This window comes from Elephas maximus, chromosome 13, assembly GCF_024166365.1.
Source record: "Elephas maximus indicus isolate mEleMax1 chromosome 13, mEleMax1 primary haplotype, whole genome shotgun sequence".
Classification (NCBI taxonomy): domain Eukaryota; kingdom Metazoa; phylum Chordata; class Mammalia; order Proboscidea; family Elephantidae; genus Elephas; species Elephas maximus.
The window spans coordinates 92,895,214-92,915,944 of NC_064831.1; the positions used below are offsets into that span (position 1 = coordinate 92,895,214).

Sequence of the window (20,731 nt, forward strand, 5' to 3'; positions counted from 1 at the left end):
GGACCCCCAACTCATCACTGGGCCCTAGAGCCCTCATTTCTGTCCTGATCCCAACACTTCCCTGACCAGAATCCTGTGTCTTTGGGACCCTGCTTGGCAACCAGGATGCAACGTGAAGCATGAACACAGACATGTACTCTAAATTCACTGAATGGCATTGGGTCTTGTGGTCGGAGTTCCAGGGTGAATACAGTGGCACGCTGGCCAAGTGAAGGACGAATGAGACCACCGTGTGCTGTGCAAGCAGACTTCCCAGAGTTCACAGGGGTCCCCGCGGGCCTAGTGGGCTGAGACTTACAACCCTGCACTGCAGCCGTCACCATCTTGAGTCTCAAAAGTTTTCCTCCTTTGATAGGGTGCAGTTTTAACACTTTTCTATCATTTATTTTAGTGGAAAATATTTGAGTTTTTCTTCTCTTCAGGTTTCTGCCTTACACAGGTTCTGGCTTTTGCAGGTTTCATTGTATATACCCAAAAGACTTAAAAGCAGAGACTTAAACAGATCCTTGTACACACAGTGTTCACTGCAGCACTATTCATAATAGCCAAAAGGTGGAAACACCTAAATGCCCATTAATGAATGAATAAGTAAATGTGGTACACACGTACAATGGAACACTACTCAGCCAGTAGAAGAAATTAAGTCTTTATACATGCTACAGTATGGATGGAGCTTGAAGACATTATGCTGAGTAAAATAAGTCAATCACAAAAGGGCAAATATTGTATGACCTCACTTACATAAAAAGAGAAGAACAGACAAATGTATAGAGACCAAAGTTTATTAGTGGTTACCAGGGTGGGGAGGGGGGAGGAGGGAGCAGATATTGCTTATAGAGTACTGAGTTTCAGTTTACAGTGATAGGAAAATCACATTAAGGGTAGGATTCCACAGTCAATCAAGGTAATTGCTGTCAAGTTGTACACCTGTAAGAAGTTGAATTAGCAAAAGTTGTGTGATAGATATATTTACAACAATGACCAAAAAAAAAAAAAAAAAAAACAGTAGCTGCTGAGGTTGCTTATGCACAACCAAACACCTCATGGGATTTGATTCCTTGATTTGGAGGTTTAGGGTCGTGGTTTCATGGGACATTCCAGTTAATTGGGCTGATATCATTCTTAGTATTTCTGTTCTACCTCCTAGTTAGTTGTGTAGTGTCTGGGGTCTTAAAAGCTTGCAAGGTACAACAATGCATCTCTATTCACTTGGAGCAACAGAGGAAGAAAGAGCATCAGGAGCAGGAGGAGGAAATGGAATGTGTCGCTAATTGCCTCCGTGAACAACTGCCCCCTTTGCCATGAGATCAGAAGAACTGCAGGATGCCCAGTTACCATTACTGAACATTTTGATCAAAGATTCCATAGAAGAATCCTGATCAAAAGAGGGAAAATACAGAATGGAATTTCAAATTCTCATGGACTCTAGACTTTCTGGAGCCTTGGAGAGTGGATGAATTCCTGAAACTATTGCCATAAGATAATCTTTAAACCTTCAGCCAAAAATACTCCCTGAAGTCTTCTTAACTAGTAAAGAATGTCTGCCTCGAGCATTATGCCCTTTTAAGACATCTATATGGGATCACACTGACAACAGCAACTTGAAAGATTAGATAGGACACTTAGAGGACAGTGAGTTTATGTTAATAGCGGAGGAACCACTGGGAAAAGGTGGGTGAGAATGGCTGCACAACTCGGAGAATGTAATCAGTGTCACTGAATGGTTCATGGAGAAACTGTTGAGTTGGTGTGTCTTTTGCTGTGTATATTCTCAACAACAACAACAAAAGTAAAACAAATTATTTTAAAAAGTGGAAAATTCTGTGGAACACGATGCAACATTGTGCAATTCACTTGCTGCAGATATGTCATCAGGAGGGATCACTCTCGGGAAAGGACATCATTTTGGTAAAGTAGGTGGATCGGCACAACTATGGACTCAAACAGGCCAGTGATCATGAGGATGACACAGAACTTGACAACATCTTGTTCTGTTGTAAATAAGGTGGCCATGAGACAGAGTCAACTCGACCGCAGCTATCTTCTACCATTTATCTATCCATCTAACTATCTTCCTTTTGCTTTAGCTGCTCAATGCTCATGAGCAAGTTTCAGAGTCTCCTCTGACATCCATCTTGGTCTCTTCTTTCTTTCCTGCTTTTTCAGTGACCTCTTGCTTGCTTCATGGATGATGTCCTTGATGTCATTCCACAACTCGTCTGGTCTGCGGTCACTAGTGTTCAATGCATCAAATCTATTCTTGAGATCAAGAATTGATGAAGGTAAAGTACTGAACAGAAGATTTCAAAGGGCCTCTTGAGAAGACAAAGTAAAGTATTATAATGACATGTGCAAAGAGCTGGAGATAAAAAACCAAAAGGGAAGAACACACTTGACATTTCTCAAGCTGAAAGAACTGAAGAAAAAATTCAAGCCTTGAGTTTCAATAGTGAAGAATTCCATGGGGAAAATATTAAACGAGGCAGGAAGCATCAGAAGAAGATGGAAGGAATACACAGAGTCATTATACCAAAAACAATTAGTCAATATTCAACCATTTTAAGAGGTGGCATATGATCAGGAACCGATGGTACTGAAGAAAGAAGTCCAAGCTGCTCTGAAGGCATTGGTGAAAAACAAGGCTCCAGGAATTGATGGAATATCAATTGAGATGTTTCAACAAACAGATGCAACACTGGAGGTGCTCACTCATCTATGGCAAGAAATATGGAAGACAGCTTCCTGGCCAACTGACTGGAAGAGATCCATATTTATGCCTATTCCCAAGAAAGGTGATCCAACCGAATGTGGAAATTATAGAATGATATCGTTAATATCACAGGCAAGCAAAATTTTGCTGAAAATTATTCAAAAATGGCTGCAGCAGTATATTGACAGGGAACTGCCAGAAATTCGGCCGGTTTCAGAAGAGGACATGGAACCAGGGATATCATTGCTGATGTCAGATAGATCCTGGCTGAAAGCAGAGAATACCATAAGGATGTTTACCTGTGTTTTATTGACTATGCAAAAGCATTCGACTGTGTGGATCATAACAAACTATGGATAACACTGCGAAGAATGGGAATTCCGGAACACTTAATTGTGCTCATGAGGAACCTGTACATAGATCAAGAGGCAATTGTTTGGACAGAACAAGGGGATACTGATTGGTTTAAAGTCAGGAAAGGTGTGCATCAGGATTGTATCCTTTCACCATACCTATTTAATCTGTATGCTGAACAAATAATACGAGAAGCTGGACTATATGAAGAAGAATGGGGCATCAAGATTGGAGGAAGACTCATTAACAACCTGCGTTATGCAGATGACACAACCTTGCTTGCTGAAAGTGAAGAGGACTTGAAGCACTTACTAACGAAGATCAAAGACCACAGCCTTCAGTATGGATTACACCTCAACATAAAGAAAACAGAAGTCCTCACAACTGGACCAATGAGCAACGTCATGATAAATGGAGAAAAATTGAAGTTGTCAAGGATTTCCTTTTACTTGGATCCACAATCAACAGCCATGGAAGCAGCAGTCAAGAAATCAAAAGACGCATTGCATTGGGCAAATCTGCTGCAAAGGACCTCTTCAAAGTGTTGAAGAGCAAAGACGTCACCCTGAAGACTAAGGTGCGCCTGACCCAAGCCATGGTATTTTCAATCACGTCATATGCATGTGAAAGCCGGACAATGAATAAGGAAGACCAAAGAGTTGACGCCTTTGAATTGTGATGTTGGTGAAGAATGTTGAATATACCATGGACCGCCAAAAGAATGAACAAATCTGTCTTGGAAAAAGCGCTGCCACAATGCTCCTTGGAGGCAAGGATGGCGAGACTGCGTCTTACATACTTTGGACATGTTGTCAGGAGGAATCAGTCCCTGGAGAAGGACTTCATGCTTGGCAGAGTACAGGGTCAGTGGAAAAGAGGTGGATGGACACAGTGGCTGCAACAATGAGCTCAAGCATAACAACGATTGTAAGGATGGCGCAGGACCGGGCAGTATTTCATTCTGTTGTGCATAGGGTCGCTATGAGTCGGAACCGACTCGACAGCACATAACAACAACAATCTACCTACCATCTATCTATCTATGATCTATCACCTATCTATCATCTATCTATCTAGCATTTAGCATCTATCTATCATCTGTCTTTCTATCTATGTATATTATACAAGTGTGAGAAACCCTGCGATAAAATGATCAGCCCCCTCTGAGGTGTCACTAGGTCATAACTGACTTAACAAGGAGGCAGCCTGGAACAGGGTCACAGATGCAGGCAGCTCTGGTCATTCTGACCTAGGATGAGGGGCTTGGCGTCCCTGAACCAGGTCTCACATCTGGAGTCTCACGGGGCTATCCTTAGCCCTGGCATCAGCAGTGCCTGCCCAGGACAGAGGTGGTTTCCTCCATGTGTTGCCCGTCCCAAAGGCACCTATTTCACTTTGTGCCTCCTGTAGAAGCAAGACCCAGTGAAAAGCCCTTCCCCGTGGAGACGTCAGGCCCTGTGATGAGCAAGATAGGAGAGAGTTTGGCTGAAGGATTAGGAACAGTGGCCCAGGGACCCATCGGGGCCAGCTGCCCATCCCACTTCGGGGCGAGGATCCAACCACCCAGTACCCACAAGCCCAGCTTGCACATGTGCCCCCCTCCGACGCAAACATGAAGGGATGGCCTCTCACCTCTGGGGCCAGCCCAGGGCTGAGGCAAGCAAGACAGCCAGCGGGTAGGACCCCAACAACAAGGTGCTGGCCAGAAACAGAGAATTCAGTGTTTGAAGTACCCCGAGGCTGACTGAGTCTCCTGTGCCTTTCAGTGCAGCTGGGACCTCCCGACCTCCGAGCAGTCAGGAAGCCCACCATGTGCCCACTTGAGGTCGGTGCCCTCCAGTCCTGGCAGAGGCCAGCCAGCCTCTGATGGTGCCCAGGGAGGGGCAGGGAGACGAGGGCCACTGTCTGCTCAGTAAAGACTGCGGTTACTGGCAGGGCTTCACCGCCAGCCCTACACATTTGGGGCACTGGCCCAGAGTCCATCCAGCAGGGGCCGCTAGAATTCACTACAAGGCAACATGTGATTTATTTTTACTCTTCAGAGTCATCCCCACCAACACGAAGGCTACTATTTAGCCAGTGGCCACTAAAAATAAATATTTAAACACCACATTTGTGTAGCTTGGCCAGGCCGCACAGCGCTTCTGAGGGACACGGCCCCTCTGCAGTGGGGATGATGAGGCTTCAGTCTCCAGCAGCCCAGAATGATAGAAATGTGCCTCGCCCAGTAAGAGGACAAACCCTGGGGCCAGGTAAACCTTTATCCCAGGTGTCTGGCTAGAGAAGTGCAGCTCCAGCTGTCTCCCCAGAGGACAGTTCCCCCAGACCTCCTGGTCAGTGGTATGTTCCAGTCACAGGGTTCCCAGGAGAGCTGGGAGTAGAGCTGGTCTGGAGAAACAGCCCCCACTAGGTCAGCGACCAGCTCCCATTTCCCCACTCTGAGCTGCACAGGAGGCTGGGCAGCCGGACGGCGGGGAGGGCTTTGCTTCAGCATCTGAAATCGGGGAGACAGAGGCCGAGAGAGACAGAGACACAGAGAGAGGCAGAGACAGAGATAGAGACACAGAGAGACAAAGGCAGAGACAGAGGGCACAGAGACACAGAGATGGAGACACTGAGAAAGACAGCGACAGAGAGAGACAGACAGAGAGAGAGATAGAGACAGAAACAGAGCGAGGTAGAGACATAAAGAAAGACGGGGACACAGAGACAGAGATAGAGATGCAGAGAGCAAAGGCAGAGACGGAGAGCACAGAGACAGAGACACAGACAGAAAGAGAAAGAGACAAATACGAAGAGAGACAGAGAGAGGAGAGAGAACAGGGCAGAGAGGGGAGAGGAGGGGAGGGGAGGAGTGGCCAGGAGAGGGAAGAAATAGAGACCCTTTAACCCTCAAACAGAGCAAGGGTACACAGGCAGCAAGAGTGAGGTGCAGCCCCTGCCTGACCCCTGTCCTCCCCAGCTGCCCTCCTGCAGAAGGGCCCCCAGATCTTGTCACTAGCTGACATTTTATAGACCTCTCTGTCTCCCCTGGCTAGAACGTGAGCCCCACGGGGCAGGCATTTTGCTCACAGTTGTCTTCCTCTCACCTCTGAACACCTGTGCCTTAGTCTGAGCCCCAGGGCGGGGCTCCTACCACCACTCAGAGGGGAGCGTTTTCCTCTCCCCTTGGGAAGCCCCTGGAGGCAACGAGGCAGCAGCAACACCAAGGAGAAGCACTGGGGGTGCTCAGGGCAAAGGGACGCCCAGGCTCCTCAAACACCAAGATAGCCAGACTCTTCACGCACCCCCACCTCCCCCCGCCACACACACACACCACACACACACACCCCGCACACACACCGCACACACACTGCACACACGCCACACACACACACAGCATGCACACACTCACACACACGGCCTGCAGATGTGCGCCCCTTGTGGGCAAGGACGCATGAGCCTCAGTGGCTGCAGCCACCTCTAGCCCCACCAGGCCCTGCCTCTGTTTGCCCATCTGGAACTTGGGTGTGATCTCACTGCTCTCCCGAGCCTCCCAGGGCTGGGAGCTGATGAAGGAAGGATTCTGAGCCTGTGAACAAGGAACTCCAGGGAAGGGCAAGCTGCCCAGGCCCCACAGCCCCCAGGCCTATCCCTGGGCTGCCACCCTCACCTGGACGTGGCTGGGCAGACAGGAACTGCACCTCGGCATTGAGGAAGAGGGACTCTCAGCCGTCCCAGAGGGAGCTCTACATGCAGCCATGGGTGATTCAGTCTCTTCTGAGTGGGGGGGTTCAGTCCTTTCTGATTGAGGGGGTGCAGTCCTTTATGAGTGGGGGGTTTCAGTCCTTTCTGATTGGAGTTCAGTCTTCTGAGTGGGGGGGTTCAGTCCTTTCCAAGTGGGGGGTTCACTCCTTTCTGAGTGGGGGGTTCACTCTGTTCTGAGTGGGAGGGTTCAGTCCTTTCTGATTGGGGGTTTCAGTCCTTTCTGAGTGGGGGGTTCACTCCTTTCTGAGGGGGGGTTCACTCCTTTCTGAGTGGGAGGATTCAGTCCTTTCTGAGTGGGGGTTCACTCCTTTCTGAGTGGGGGGTTCGCTCCTTTCTGAGTGGGAGGGTTCAGTCCTTTCTGAGTGGGGGGGTTCAGTCTTTTCTGAGTGGGAGGGTTCAGTCTTTTCTGATTGGCAGGTTCAGTTCTTCCTGAGTGGGGGGCTCACTCCTTTCTGAGGGGGGTTCACTCCTTTCTGAGTGGGGAGTTCAGTCCTTTCTGATTGGAGGGGTTCAGTTCTCTGAGTGGGGGGTTTACTCCTTTCTAAGTGAGGGGCTCACTCCTTTCTGAGTGGGGGGGTTCAGTCTTTTCTGATTGGGGTTCAGTCCTTTCTGAGTGAGGGGTTCACTCCTTTCTGAGGGGGGTTCACTCCTTTCTGAGTGGGGGGTTCATTCCTTTCTGAGTGGGAGGGTTCAGTCCTTTCTGAGTGGGGGTGTTCAGTCTTTTCTGAGTGGGAGGGTTCAGTCTTTTCTGATTGGGGGGTTCAGTTCTTCCTGAGTGGGAGGCTCACTCCTTTCTGAGGGGGGTTCACTCCTTTCCGAGTGGGGGGTTCAGTCCTTTCTGATTGGAGGGGTTCAGTTCTCTGAGTGGGGGGTTTACTCCTTTCTAAGTGAGGGGCTCACTCCTTTCTGAGTGAGGGAGGTTCAGTCCTTTCTAATAGGGGGGTTCAGTCCTTTCTGAGTATCTGCATCTTCCCATGGAGCTAACAAAGGGTTTTTCCTAAGGATTTACAGGAAACAGGAAAGAACTAAGGGTCAGGAAAGGGCCAGGGTGGCCAGCCCTGTCTGGGCCCTAGCTCAGGGAACCTGGCACTGGCCAAGGCCTCGGCTGTGGTGGAGTCAGGGCTCCCAGGTAAGGCCCCCCTTGGCCCTGAGTCCAGCCTCAGGGTCTCCCGACAGCTGTTGATTATTGATGCAGGGAAAAAGAAAAACAAAAGAAAAGCCCAACTCCGTGCTTTAGAGCTGAGCTCAGTGGGGTTTTCGTCGTTGTCATCTTCACAGAAGCAGGTCACCCAGCCTGTCTTCCACTGCACCACTGGGTGAGTTCAAACCACCAACTTTTACATTAGCAGTCGCATGCGAACTGTGCCTCCCGGGGATTGACGCAGAGGCAGGACAATGCGCAGGGCTCCTGGGCAGAGCGGAGCGGGGTGAAGTCAGACTCTGACTTTTTGAATGGGGGTGACAATACTACCTACCTCCTGGGGTTGGGGTGAGGACTCAAGGAGCTCGAAGGTGGACTCAGATTAAGTGCTCAATAAATGCTCGCTCTTATTGTTTCTCTAGTTTAGCACACAGTAGGTCGTCAGTACATGTTTGTTCAAAGGTTGGGACAAAATCCAACAACACTTTACAGTGGTGGACGTGGCCCATCTGACCCTCAAAAGGCATCATTTTTTAACACCCCTTCGTCTAAACGACAAGATTGTTTTGAATAACAATCATGAAAGAAAATAAATAACAATAACAACCAGCAAAGAAACACACACAGTAAAACATTTATTTTATTGAACTTTTTACCGATACTAATTTTTTTTTATTTAAGTAAATATTTCAGCACCAAAAAAAGGGGGAAAAGCACAAATACTTATTCATTAGTTTTTATTGGTTAATCTTTGATTCTTTGATTACAGGCTGTAATGTCCGATATAATGTTTTATGTAATTGTCCAGTAACAAATAAATTTTAATTAAACCAAAACATCTGCAAAACATAAAGCTTAGGCAACCAACCACTACATCTTATCTGACATTTTATTTCTTGATATATTTTTTAGTTTTACATTTAAAGAGGGCATGTTTTGGTTTTAAAGATATTATTCCAATTAGGAAAAATTCCATATGTGAACTAAAATTGGCACTTACTTTGCAATGTACACTGTTACGCTGTTTTAAATTTTAAACACAAATTGAACCTTCAGTGGTCATATAGAACGACCGGATTGAAGGAACTCAAGTTCTGTACTTTCACTCTTCCAATCACCGGGCTATCACTGCTTTGTCGAATCTGCTGTGGAAATTTAGGAATCTGCAGTACCCCAGGGTGGGAGACATGAATGGTATCCAAAGTGATTTCCAATTCCTTACAACATACTTTTGAAAGTGCTTTTCTGGACCAACAGTATACCCGGGAGTTCTCTAAATTAACGTCCATGCACAGTGCAAAGTTTATTAAGAGATAAGAAATAAAATCATGCTAATTTGCAACATTTCTATAGCCTCAGTCACACCAGCATTTGTTTAGAACTGACACCAGCAAGATTTTTCCTAGGAGGAGTACTTTATCAAGACATTGTTTCAAGCCACTGGTGCCTGATGATTAAAAAAAAAAAAAAATCTGACCAACTTAGCGGAGTTTACAATTTTTAAACCCTCTGTGGACGGTGCATTGCCCTGGCTGCCTGCACCAGGTGCCCGGCTCCCACCTCCCCGCCTTTGTCCCTCACCAATGCTTTCTGTTTCCTTGGTGCTTCGGAGCTTTCTGAGTCTTGAGGTTAGGTATCACAATTCCCATTTTACGAAGGAAGAAAGAGAGGTGAGTGGCTTGTCCACAGTCACTCTGCGAGCAAGAGGGAGCAGAGCCGGAAGCCAGTCTGCCTGCCCCCAGTTCTCTGCCACTGGGCTCAGGGCCCAGCTCCCCCTCTGAGCCCCATCCAGACTGGCTCTTCCACCCGACCAAGCTTCCGGCCATCAGACTCACCAGGCTGCACCTCATTCTGCAGAAAATTGCCCTCAGCCCACCACCCTGTCAGCCTGGAAAGAACCCGGTCACACCAAGGTACTAAGAGCTGATAACAGGTCCCTTTCGCAGGCGACATTTGCCCTTCACGAAGGGTAAGCCTTAACTGGTTTAAAGAATGCCTCTGTGTTACAAATAAAGCTAATGAATAACCTGTACACACAGCCCCCCTCCTTGAAGTCACCCCGAAGTAGGTTCTTCCCCACAGGTGAGCACTGCCTGCCGGTAAGTCAAGAAAGAGCCCCAAAGTTGGCCTTGCTTCAAAGTACATTTGGAGTAACAAATCAAATGACAAATGCTCACAGCTTCCACCTGATGATGTGGGGCTAAGAACATCCAGTTTCTCCCCAGCTAGTTCTAGCCTCCCCAGCTCAGCCTCCGCTTTATGAATGTCAACAGCCTCACAGGGTCTGGGAGAAGGTGCTTGGGGAGGACAAAACGTGGAAGCCAGTCTTACCCTTCTCAGCTCACTCAGGTGCTTCTTCTCCACTAACAAGTTATTAGATTTACCAAGCTTGCTCAGTGCTATTTTTCTCATTATTGTTCCTCAGGACCTCACAGCTCATTAAAATCCTCTGCACAGACAAATTGGGGAACGGGCCTAAGAAAAATGTATACCTGCTTAAAAAAAAAAAAAGTGGTTTCAGCTTCCTCTTTAGACCGGTCAGGGTTTAGTTACAGGAAGCAGAAACCACTCGAACAACTTCAAGCTAAAAGGGGCTTAGACAGGAAATTAGGGGCTTACAATTTTATTGAGAAGGCAGGAGTAGCAGGCGTGGGCCTGTTGGAGTGTTGCCCAGAGCAGCACCTTGGGGTAGGCCAGCCAGGCTCAGCCACCTCAGCCCTGTTCAGCCAGATGGAGAGTTGGGAGGACCAGTGCTGCCCCCACATCTGCCTCTTGACTCCCACAAAGCGACAAACAGACACTGGAACACTGTCACAGAAAAACAATCTCTGCGACTTTGCTTGCCAGCAGAAAGAGCCAAAAGCAGTAGAAAGATGATTTTGGCCTCCAAATCGTAGTGGCATGCAACTAACTAATTGGCAGAACCAGAGTCTATCGTGCGTGTAGCTTCCCCATTCCACATTCAGGGATATCATGTGACTGGCTTCCTGAATCAACCACAGTGGGAGTATTTACACCACGGGAATTAGCAAGCTCTACAAATAAGGGCATTTTCCTTCCTTCCTTCATTTTTTTTTTTTTTTTCTTCCTCCCTCTCTCTCTCTTTTTTTTTTTTTTTGGAGAGCTGATTGTTAAATATTTACCAGCATACCACTGAGCAGAACCCAGTTCACATCTGGAATTCTAGCTGCAAGGGAGGCAGGAAATCCTGTCAGTTTTCTAGCCTTTGAAGGACACTAAAAGGAGGTGGAAAGGGTGCCGCCTGCCAAGAAGCCATCATCTGTTACACACGCTTCTGGGACTGTATCCTACAGATAAACTCACACATGTGTGAAATGATGTTACTGGAGTGTCAGTAATTGTGTTGATGCAAGATTTCTTAACACAAATTGCTCTGGAGCATACGTCAAAATTCATTGACTCCCTAGCAAGGGAACTGGCAATGTGATGAAATAGTGTGTTGGTTCAAAGAGGGGTTGGAAATTGTTAATTTGTACGTCTAGGAGGAAAGAATGCTTGCATAAGCAGCTAATTAAGAAAAGAGGCAGCTAATAAGGTTAGGATTATGGTTTTGTTTAACATGGTCATTAAAACGTCACGTCCACATCAGCTGGAACAAGTAAGATTTGAGGCACAATGATCTTGGCTGCAGTTTGTGGAGAGGCCAGCCATTCAGCAGGAATAATAAGAAACACGTACAAGGCTTGCTACATCTGTGGCCGTTAATTAGACATACACGGTTGCGTGGTTTCACGCCCCAACATTGTTGGACAAGAGCCATTCAGCCCCAAGGCGGCGAGTCTGCCAAGCAGGGTTAGAACAAAGCACCCAGCAACCAAGTGCTGCTCTGCCTCCCGTGGTGATCACCAGCTTCCGGTTCAAAGGCGCTGCGTATACAGGCTGCCCAGTCCTCAATTTTGTAATTAAAAAAATATTTTTTTTATTTGACAATTGCCCAGTATGGAAATAAGCTAAATGTCCATTAATAGAGAACTTGTTAAATAAATTGTAATGCATATATCCAGGGCCACATAGGATATACGTTGTGCAAACAGCAATACTGACTCCCACTCTGAAATACTATGCAACCATTATGATGAGGAACAATCTCCATACTATAGAAAATCAAAAGAATAAAGGTACAAAATGATTGTGTCCAGTAAGCTGCCATTTGGGTTAAAAGTGGTGAAAACCTGCACCACCAGCTGCTGTCGAGTGGGCTCTGCCTCATGGCGACTCAGTGTGTGTCAGAGTACAACTGTGCTTCCCAGGGCCTCCAGTGGTTGATTTTTTCAGATCACCAGGACTTTCTCCTCCGGCACCTCTGGATGTACTCAAATTGACAGGCTTTCAGTTAGCAGCTGAGCAGGATAACCATCTGCACCACCTAGAAACTCCGAAAGTGGTAAGATACACACACACACACATATATATACAGATGTATTTGTTTGAATAAGTGAAAATATCTCTAGAAACATACCCAAGACCTTGATGCCACTGTTACCTCCAGGGAAGAGGACCGGGAAGCAGGGATGGGAGGGAGAATTTTACCCTACACCTTCTTTCACATTTGAATTTTGTACCAGTGTGCAACTATTACCAATTTGAAATATTTAGTTTTTTAAAAACAGTTGTATGAATAACACGCTGGTCCCAGGAAGGACACAGGTTGGGTTGGAAGAACCCTAGGTGCCTGCTTGACTACGGGAATTGACTGCAGGCACCCAGAAGGACCTTGAGCCCTGGGCTTGATCTTGGGAAGGTCAGTCATGCACCTCTCTGGTCTCAGTGAACTTACCTGTAACCACCCTGCCCAAGGATGAGGTTAGAATATTGGGGCCTATATATGTCCAAAAACCTGGGTGTAGCAGGCAGCTCGTCCTAGATGAGCCAGGGGTTTGGATGTTCATTGCAATGGAGCCCAGACCTGCCCTCCAACCCGATCCATCTGTCACCCTCCTCTCCAGGCATCTACAGGAAGGCTCACTCCCGTTCTCCATGTGGGGGGTGGAGCACTGTGTCCCTGGTACCAAGGGGTCAGTAGAGTGGGACAAATGAAGGCTCTGGCGCCTACCTGGCTGGAGTCTGGCCCCTCTAGCTCCCCATGCCACACCCATGGGACAACCCCCTCAGAGTGGGGGCCCAAGGGGCTGTGGCCTGTGGAGGGTGTGGCAAGCATTGACCAGCACCATTTTCTGGGGCCCAGCTCCCAGTTTGGAGAGGCCCCCAAAGCTGCTCACAGCATCGGGATGACTGAGATGTTCTGGCTAAGTCTTGTTCAAAGGTACACACTCCTTAGCAATAAAAAGCAGACAAGGTCTCCTAGAACTGGGCGCTGATAGGGGGGCTCCCCTGGGCCACAGCCCCCGCCGCACTCCCTCTTCCCTTCCATCACCCCACACCATGCAGAAGTCCCCTTTGCTCTTGACCTCTGGTGCTGCCTGGGAGAGTCAGGGGCAGTGGTTGTGCGAGGGGCAAGAGGGGAGGGAAGGAGATGGATTTGTGCTTGCCATCACCTACTTGAGGAGGAGGCACGTCTGCTCTGACCCTTTTAGCTTCCCTGGGCTGCATCATTGCAGAGCCACCTGCTTGGAGGGTGTCATCTGCGATGTCTGCTGTGCAGTGACAACAGCGTTGATGAGGCTCGCTCTGGCCCCCAGCTGCTTGCTCTCATCTAATAGCCCCTCCCTACTCTCACTGAGCCAGGAGCCAGGTGATGAGGTCTCAGCTTCCAGGCTCTGGGGGTGACTGCTGCCCACGCCCTCCACAGCAGAACTCGAGCGGGGGTTGCCATCCCCACCTACCCCCCATGCACCAGGCCTGTGCCAGCTCCTCCCATCACCCTGGGTCTCCTGGTACTCACATGCCCCTGAGGTTAAGGATAAGGAAACTGAGGCTCAGGACCAAGAGTCAAAGTGACACGAGGGCCACAGGCTCCCACTCCTGGGGCTGACACACAGGTGTCAGCTGTGACACCCAGGTCCCAGCAACCCAGACCTGGCCTCTGTCCCTGGGAAAGGGCTCAGGTCAGCCCCTCCGCCCTCCTGAGACAGGCCAGCCATGGGGGCTGCATGAGGAAGTGAATGCTGCCCCCCTCCGCCAGCACCACAATGACTCCTCAGCATTAGGAAGAACCTGGCTGGCCAACTGCTCCATGCCCCCCGCCCTGGCCCTCCTGCACGCGGTCCTACACTCTTGCATCAGGCTTTGCCCTGTGACCTTGGAGAACCCCAGCTGCCCAAGGCCTGAGGTTGGTGGGGCGCAGCTGCCAGGAGCCTCTGACACCCACCCCCATCTGTCAGGGCCACCCTCAGCCATATGTTTCTGATTCATGGCACTCTGCCCTGACAAGGCCGTGGGAGAGGAGGATCCTCAGAAGACCAGGCGACCTTGGCTCACCCAGACCAGGTGGGTAGAGGGAGGGGGGTGCTGGCTCAGGCTGGCCCTCTCTGGGAGCTGCTACCGGGCTAACACAGACACCCGTGCCCAGAGCCACCCTGGGAGAGGGAAGTGGCCAGCAGGGCCAGGGCTGAAAGCGGCTTTCTCAGGCCCGAAAGTTTCCAGAATCTGGCCTTGAAATGCCCCGACAGAATCTCTCCTCAGGGATAGGTCTGCTTAGGGCTCTTTTAAGTGAATCAAGAAGACTGAGCCTTTTCCTGGAGCCTGGAAGGTGGAGCCCTAGCCTGGGCTGGGCATTTAAACTGGCTCTTTGTGAGGATAATTATCGCCTTTCAAGCTCAACTGAGGGCTCTTCTAATCCAGGAGTCTGTACAAAAATGCTCCTCCAACTGGCCCAGTGTGGCAGCTGATCAGAAGTGATGTGAGGCCTTTCAGCAGAATTATTTTTAATCACATTTATAAGGGTATAACTTATATAAGGAGCCCTGGTGTGCAATGACTGGAAACCCTGGTGGCATAGTGGTTAAGTGCTATGGCTGCTAACCAAAGGATTGGCAGTTCAAATCTGCCAGGCGCTCCTTGGAAACTCTATGGGGCAGTTCTACTCTGTCCTATAGGGTCACTATGAGTCAGAATTGACTCGATGGCGATGCGCATAGGTGTGCAATGGTTAAGCGCTCAGCTGCTATAGTTGAAAGTTCTGCCGCTCGGACCCAACAAGCACTCTGTAAGAGAAAAGACCTAGCAATCTGCTCCTGTAAAGATTTTAACCTAGGAAACTCTATGTGGCAGTTCTACTCTGTCCCAGAGAGACGCTAGGAGTCAGAATTGACTCAGTGACACACAACAACATAATTTATACACAATAAAATGCACCCTTTTTTGGTGTACAGTTCTACAAGTTTTGACAAACTTCTACAGTCATGATAAAGTCCACAATCTAGATAAAGACAATTTCCAACACCCTAAAAGGTTTCTTTGTGCCCCTTTGTGCTCAAAACTCTTCCCCCACCCCAAACTCTGGAAACCACTAGCCTATTTTCTATGGCTATAGTTTTGCCTTTTCCAGATTGTCACATAATTGTAGCCTCTTGGGTCTAGCTTCTTTCACTAAAAGTTTTTGCGATCCATCCATGCTGTTGCTTCTATCAGTAGTTCATTCTTCTTTATTGCTGGGTAGTATTCCGTTGTCTACCATGCATCTGTCACTTTGTCATGCTGTGGTGGCCTGCGTGTTGCTGTGATGCTGGAAGCTATGCCACTGATATTTCAAATGCCAGCAGGGTCATCCATGGTGAACAGGTTTTAGCTGAGCTTCCAGACTAAGACAGACTAGGAAAAAAGACCTGGAAGTCTACTTCTGAAAAAAATGGCCACTGAAAGCCTTATGAATAGCAGCAGAGCATTGTCTGATATAGTGCCAGAAGAAGAGCCCCTCAGGTTGGGTGGCACTCAGAATACAACAATGGAAGATTTGCCTCCTCAAAGTAGAGTCAACCTTAATGACGTGGATGGAGTCAAGCTTTCGGGACCTTCATTTGCTGATGTGGCACGACTCAAAATGAGAAGAAACAGCTGCAAACATCTAGTAATAATTGGAATGTGGAGTGTACCGTGAATCTAGGAAAATGGGAAGTTGTCAAAAATGAAATGGAATGCATAAAGATCAAAATCCTAGGTATTAGTGAGCTGAACTGGACTGGTGTTGGCCGTTTTGAATCAGACACTCATATGGTCTACTATTCCATAATGACAATTTGAAGAGGAATGGCGTCACATTCATCATCAAGGAGAACATTTCAAGCTCTATCCTGAAGCACAGTGCTGTTAGTGATAGAGTAATATCCATAGGCCTACAAGGAAGATTGGTTAATATGACTATTATTCAAATGTATGCACCAACCACTAAAGCCAAAGATGAGGAAACTGAAGATTTTTACCAACTTCTGCAGTCTGAAATTGGTCAAACATGCACCCAAGATGCATAGATAATTACTGGTGATTTGAATCCAAAAGTTGGAAACAAAGAAGAAGGACTTGTACTTGGAAAATATGGCCTTGGTGATAGAAACGATGCCAGAGATCACATGATAGAATTTTGCAAGACCAACAACCTATTCATTGGAGATATTTTTTTCAACAACACAAATGACAACCATATACATGGACCATACCAGAAGGAAAAAAAAGAAATCGGATCAACTGCATCTGTGGAAAGAGACGACGGAAAACTCAATATCATCAGTCAGAACAAGGTCAGGGGCAACTGTGGAACAGGCCATTAATTGCTCATATGCAAATTCAAGTTGAAGTTGAGGAAAATTAAAACAAGTCTACAAGAACCAAAATACAACCCTGAGTATATCCCACCAAATTTGGAGACCATCTCAAGAGTAGATTTTACACATTGAACACTAATGACCGAAGACCAGACGAGTTGTAGTATGATATCAAGGACATCATACATGAAGAAAGCAAGAGGTCATTAAAAAGACCGGAAAGAAAGAAAAGACCAAATGGATGTCAGAAGAGACTCTGAAACTTGAACATAGAGTAGCTAAAGTGAAAGGAAGAAATGATAAGGTAAGAAAGCTGAACAGAAGATTTTAAAGGGCAGCTCGAGAAGACAAAGTGTTATAATAAAATGTGCAAAGACCTGGAGTTAGAAAACCAAAAGGGAAGAACACACTTGGTGTTTCTCAAGCCTCCAGTTGCAATTTTGAAGGATTCTATTAGCAAAATGGAAACCCTGGTGGCGTAGTGGTTAAGTGCTATGGCTGCTAACCAAAGGGTTGGCAGTTCGAATCCACCAGGCGCTCCTTGGAAACTCTATGGGGCAGTTCTACTCTGTCCTATAGGATCGCCATGAGTCAGAATCAACTCGACAGCACTGGGCTTGGTTTTTGGTTTTTGGATGGGCAAAATATTGAACTACACAAAAAAAAATTAACACACAGGAAGCATCAAAAGAAGGTGGAAGGAATACACAGAGTCACTGTACCAAAAAGAAATGGCTGACATTCAACCATTTCAGGAGGTAGCATATGATCAAGAACCAATAGTATTGAAGGAAGAAATTCAATCTGCTCTGAAGGCATTGGCGAAAAACAAGGCTCCAGGAATTGACGGAATACCAATTGAGATGTTTCAACAAATAGATGCAGTGCTGGAACAGCTCACTAGTCTATGCCAAAGTATTTGGAAGACAGCTACCTGGACAACCAACTAGAAAAGATCCATATTTGTGCCCATTCCAAAGAAAGGTGTTTCAACAGAATGCAAAAATTGTTGAGCAATATCATTAGTACCACACACAAGCAAAATTTTGCTGAAGATCATTCAAAAGAGGTTGCAGCAGTACATCAACAGGGAACTGCAAGAAATTCAAGCCAGATTCAGAAGAGGATGTGGAACGAGGGACATCATTGCTGATGTCAGATGGATCTTGCTGAAGGCAGAGAATACCAAAAAGAGGTTTACCTGTGTTTTACTGACTATGCAAAAGCATTTAACTTTGTGGATTGTAACAAATTATGGATAACACCACAAAGGATGGGAATTCCGGAACACTCAATTGTGCTCATGTGGAACCTGTACAAAAACTAAGAGGCAGTCGTTCAAACAGAACAAGGGGACACTGCATGACTTAAAATACTTATTCAATCTGTATCATGACCAAATAATCTGAGAAGCTGGACTATATGAAGAAGAATGAGGCATCGGGATTGGTGGAAGACTCATTAACAACCTGAGATATGCAGATGACACAATCTTGCTCACTGAAAGTAAAGAGGACTTGAAGGACTTACTGATGAAGATCAAAGACTACAGGCTGCATTATGGATTACATCTCAACATAAAGAAAAGAAAAATCTTCACAACTGGGCCAGTAAGCAACATCATGATAAATGGAGAAAATATTAAAGTCGTCAAGGATTTCATTTTACTTGGATCCACAGTCAATGCCCATGGAAACAGCAGTCAGGAAATGAAACGTTGTATTGGGCAAATCTGCTCCAAAAGATCTCTTCAAAGTGTTAAAAAGCAAAGATGTCACTTTGATGACTAAAGTGAGCCTGGCCCAAGCCATGGTATTTTCAATTTTTTCATATGCATGCAAAAGCTGGACAATGAATGGAGGAAGATCAAGGAAGAACTGATGCCTTTGAATTATGGCATTGGCAAAGAATATTGAATATACCAAGGACTGCCAGAAGAATGAATAGGTCTGTCTTGGAAGAAATACAGGCAGATTGCTCCTTGGAAGCAAGGATGATGAGACTTTGTCTCATGTACTTTGGACATGTTATCAGGAGGGATCAGTCCCTGGAGAAGGACACCATGCTTGATAAAGTAGAGGGTCAGCGAAAAAGAGGAATACCCTCAACGAGATGGATTGACACAGTGGCTGCAACAATGGGCTCAAACATAGCAATGATTGTGGGGATGGCACAGGACCAGGCAGTGTTTCATTCTGTTGTACACAGGGTTGCTATGAGTCGGAACCAACTGGACAGCACCTAATAACAAGTATTACATTATAAGGATGTAACATCGTTTGTTGGGGTTTTTGTTGTTTTTTTGTGCTTTAGGTGAAAGTTTACAGAGAAAATTAGTTTCTCATTAAAAAAATTATGCACAAATTTTTTTGTGACATTGGTTGCAATACCCACAATGTGTCAGCACTCTTTCCCTTTCTACACCAGATTCCGCATTTTCATTCATCCAGTTTTCCTGTTCCTTCCTGCCTTTTCATCTTTGTTTTTGGGCAGGTGTTACGTATCTGGTGTCCTATGCTTAATTGATCTAAGAAGCGAGTTCCTCATACATGTTATTGTTTGTTTTTAAGGCCTTGTCTAGTCTTTGGCTGGAAGGTGGACTTCAGAATTGGCTTCAGTTCTGAGTTAGAAGAGTGTCCAGAGGCCATAGTATCAGGGGTTCCTCCAGTCTCTGCCAGACCAGTAAGTCTGATCTTTTTTGTGACTATGAATTTTTTTTTGTAATTTTTATTGTGCTTTAAGTGAAAGTTTACAAATCAAGTCAGTCTCGCATACAAAAACTTATATACACCTTGCCATATACTCCTAGTTGCTCTCCCCCTAATGAGACAACACACTCCTCTCCACCCTCTGTTTTCATGTCCATTCGGCCAGTTTCTGACCCCCTCTGCCTTCTCATCTCCCCTCCAGACAGGAGCTGCCCACATAGTCTCATGTGTCTACTTGAGCCAAGAAGCTCACTCCTTACCAGTATCACTTTCTATCCCATAGTCTGGTCCAATCCCTGTCTGAAGAGTTGGCTTTGGGATTGGTTCCTGTCTTGGGCTAACAGAAGGTCTGGGGACCATGACCTCCAGGGTCCTTCTAGTTCCAGTCAGACCATTAAGTCTTGTCTTTTTATGAGAATTTGAGGTCCTCATTCCACTGCTCTCCTACTCCCTCAGGGGTTCTCTGTTGTGTTCCCTGTCAGGGCAGTCATCGGTTACAGCCGGGCACCTTCAAGTTCTTCTGGTCTCAGGCTGATATAGTCTCTGGTTTCTGTGGCCCTTTCTGTCTCTTGGGTGTGAATATGAATTTTGTTCTACATTTTTCTCTCACTCTGTCCAGGACCCTGTCTTGTGATCCCTGACAGAGAGGTCAGCGTACCACGGGTTGTTTATCCATTCACCAGTTGATGAACATTGAAACTGTTTCCAGTTTTTATCTATTATGAATAATGCTGCTATGAACTTCCATGTGCAAGTTTCTCTGTGGACACATGATTTCATTCCCAGGAATGGGACAGCTGAGTCATATGGTAGGTATATGTTTATAAGAAACAGCCAAACTGTTTTCTAAAATGGTTATACCATTTTACATTTCCACCAACAATATATGAGAGTTCCAGTTCCTCTACATCTTTATTCACACTTGGTATTATTGTCAGTCTTTTTAATTTTAACCTTTTTTAACAGGTGTGTAGTAGTATCTTACTGTGATTTTAATTTGCATGGCCCTAATGATTAATAAGGCAGGTTCCATGGTACAATGGTTAGCACTCTGGACTCTGAATCCAGCGATCTGAGTTCATATCTCAGTGGAACCTTAGGTTTTTAAGAAAACCCTGTTGGCATAGTGCTTAAGAGCTATGGCTGCTAACTAAAAGGTTGGAAGTTCGAATCCACCAGGAGATCCTTGGAAACTCTATGGGGCAGTTCTACTCTGTCCTATAGGGTTGCTATGAGTCAGAATCAACTCGACAGCAATGGGTTTGGTTTTTGGTTTAATGATTAATAATGTTGAGCATCTTTTCATATGCTTATTAGCTACCTATGTATCTTCTTTGGTGAAGTGTCTGTTTAAATCTTGGCCCATTTTTTTTTTTTTGGAATAGGCTTGAAA

The 20,731-nt window shown here is 46.5% G+C and overlaps 1 non-coding gene across 1 annotated transcript; it reads left to right on the top strand.

Annotated features, from left to right (window-relative positions):
* The first annotated feature begins 20,363 nt into the window (after nt 1-20,363).
* TRNAQ-CUG (transfer RNA glutamine (anticodon CUG)) lies at nt 20,364-20,435 on the top strand. Its single transcript has one exon. It is a non-coding gene; the product is annotated as a tRNA-Gln (tRNA).
* The last annotated feature ends 296 nt before the right edge of the window (nt 20,436-20,731 follow it).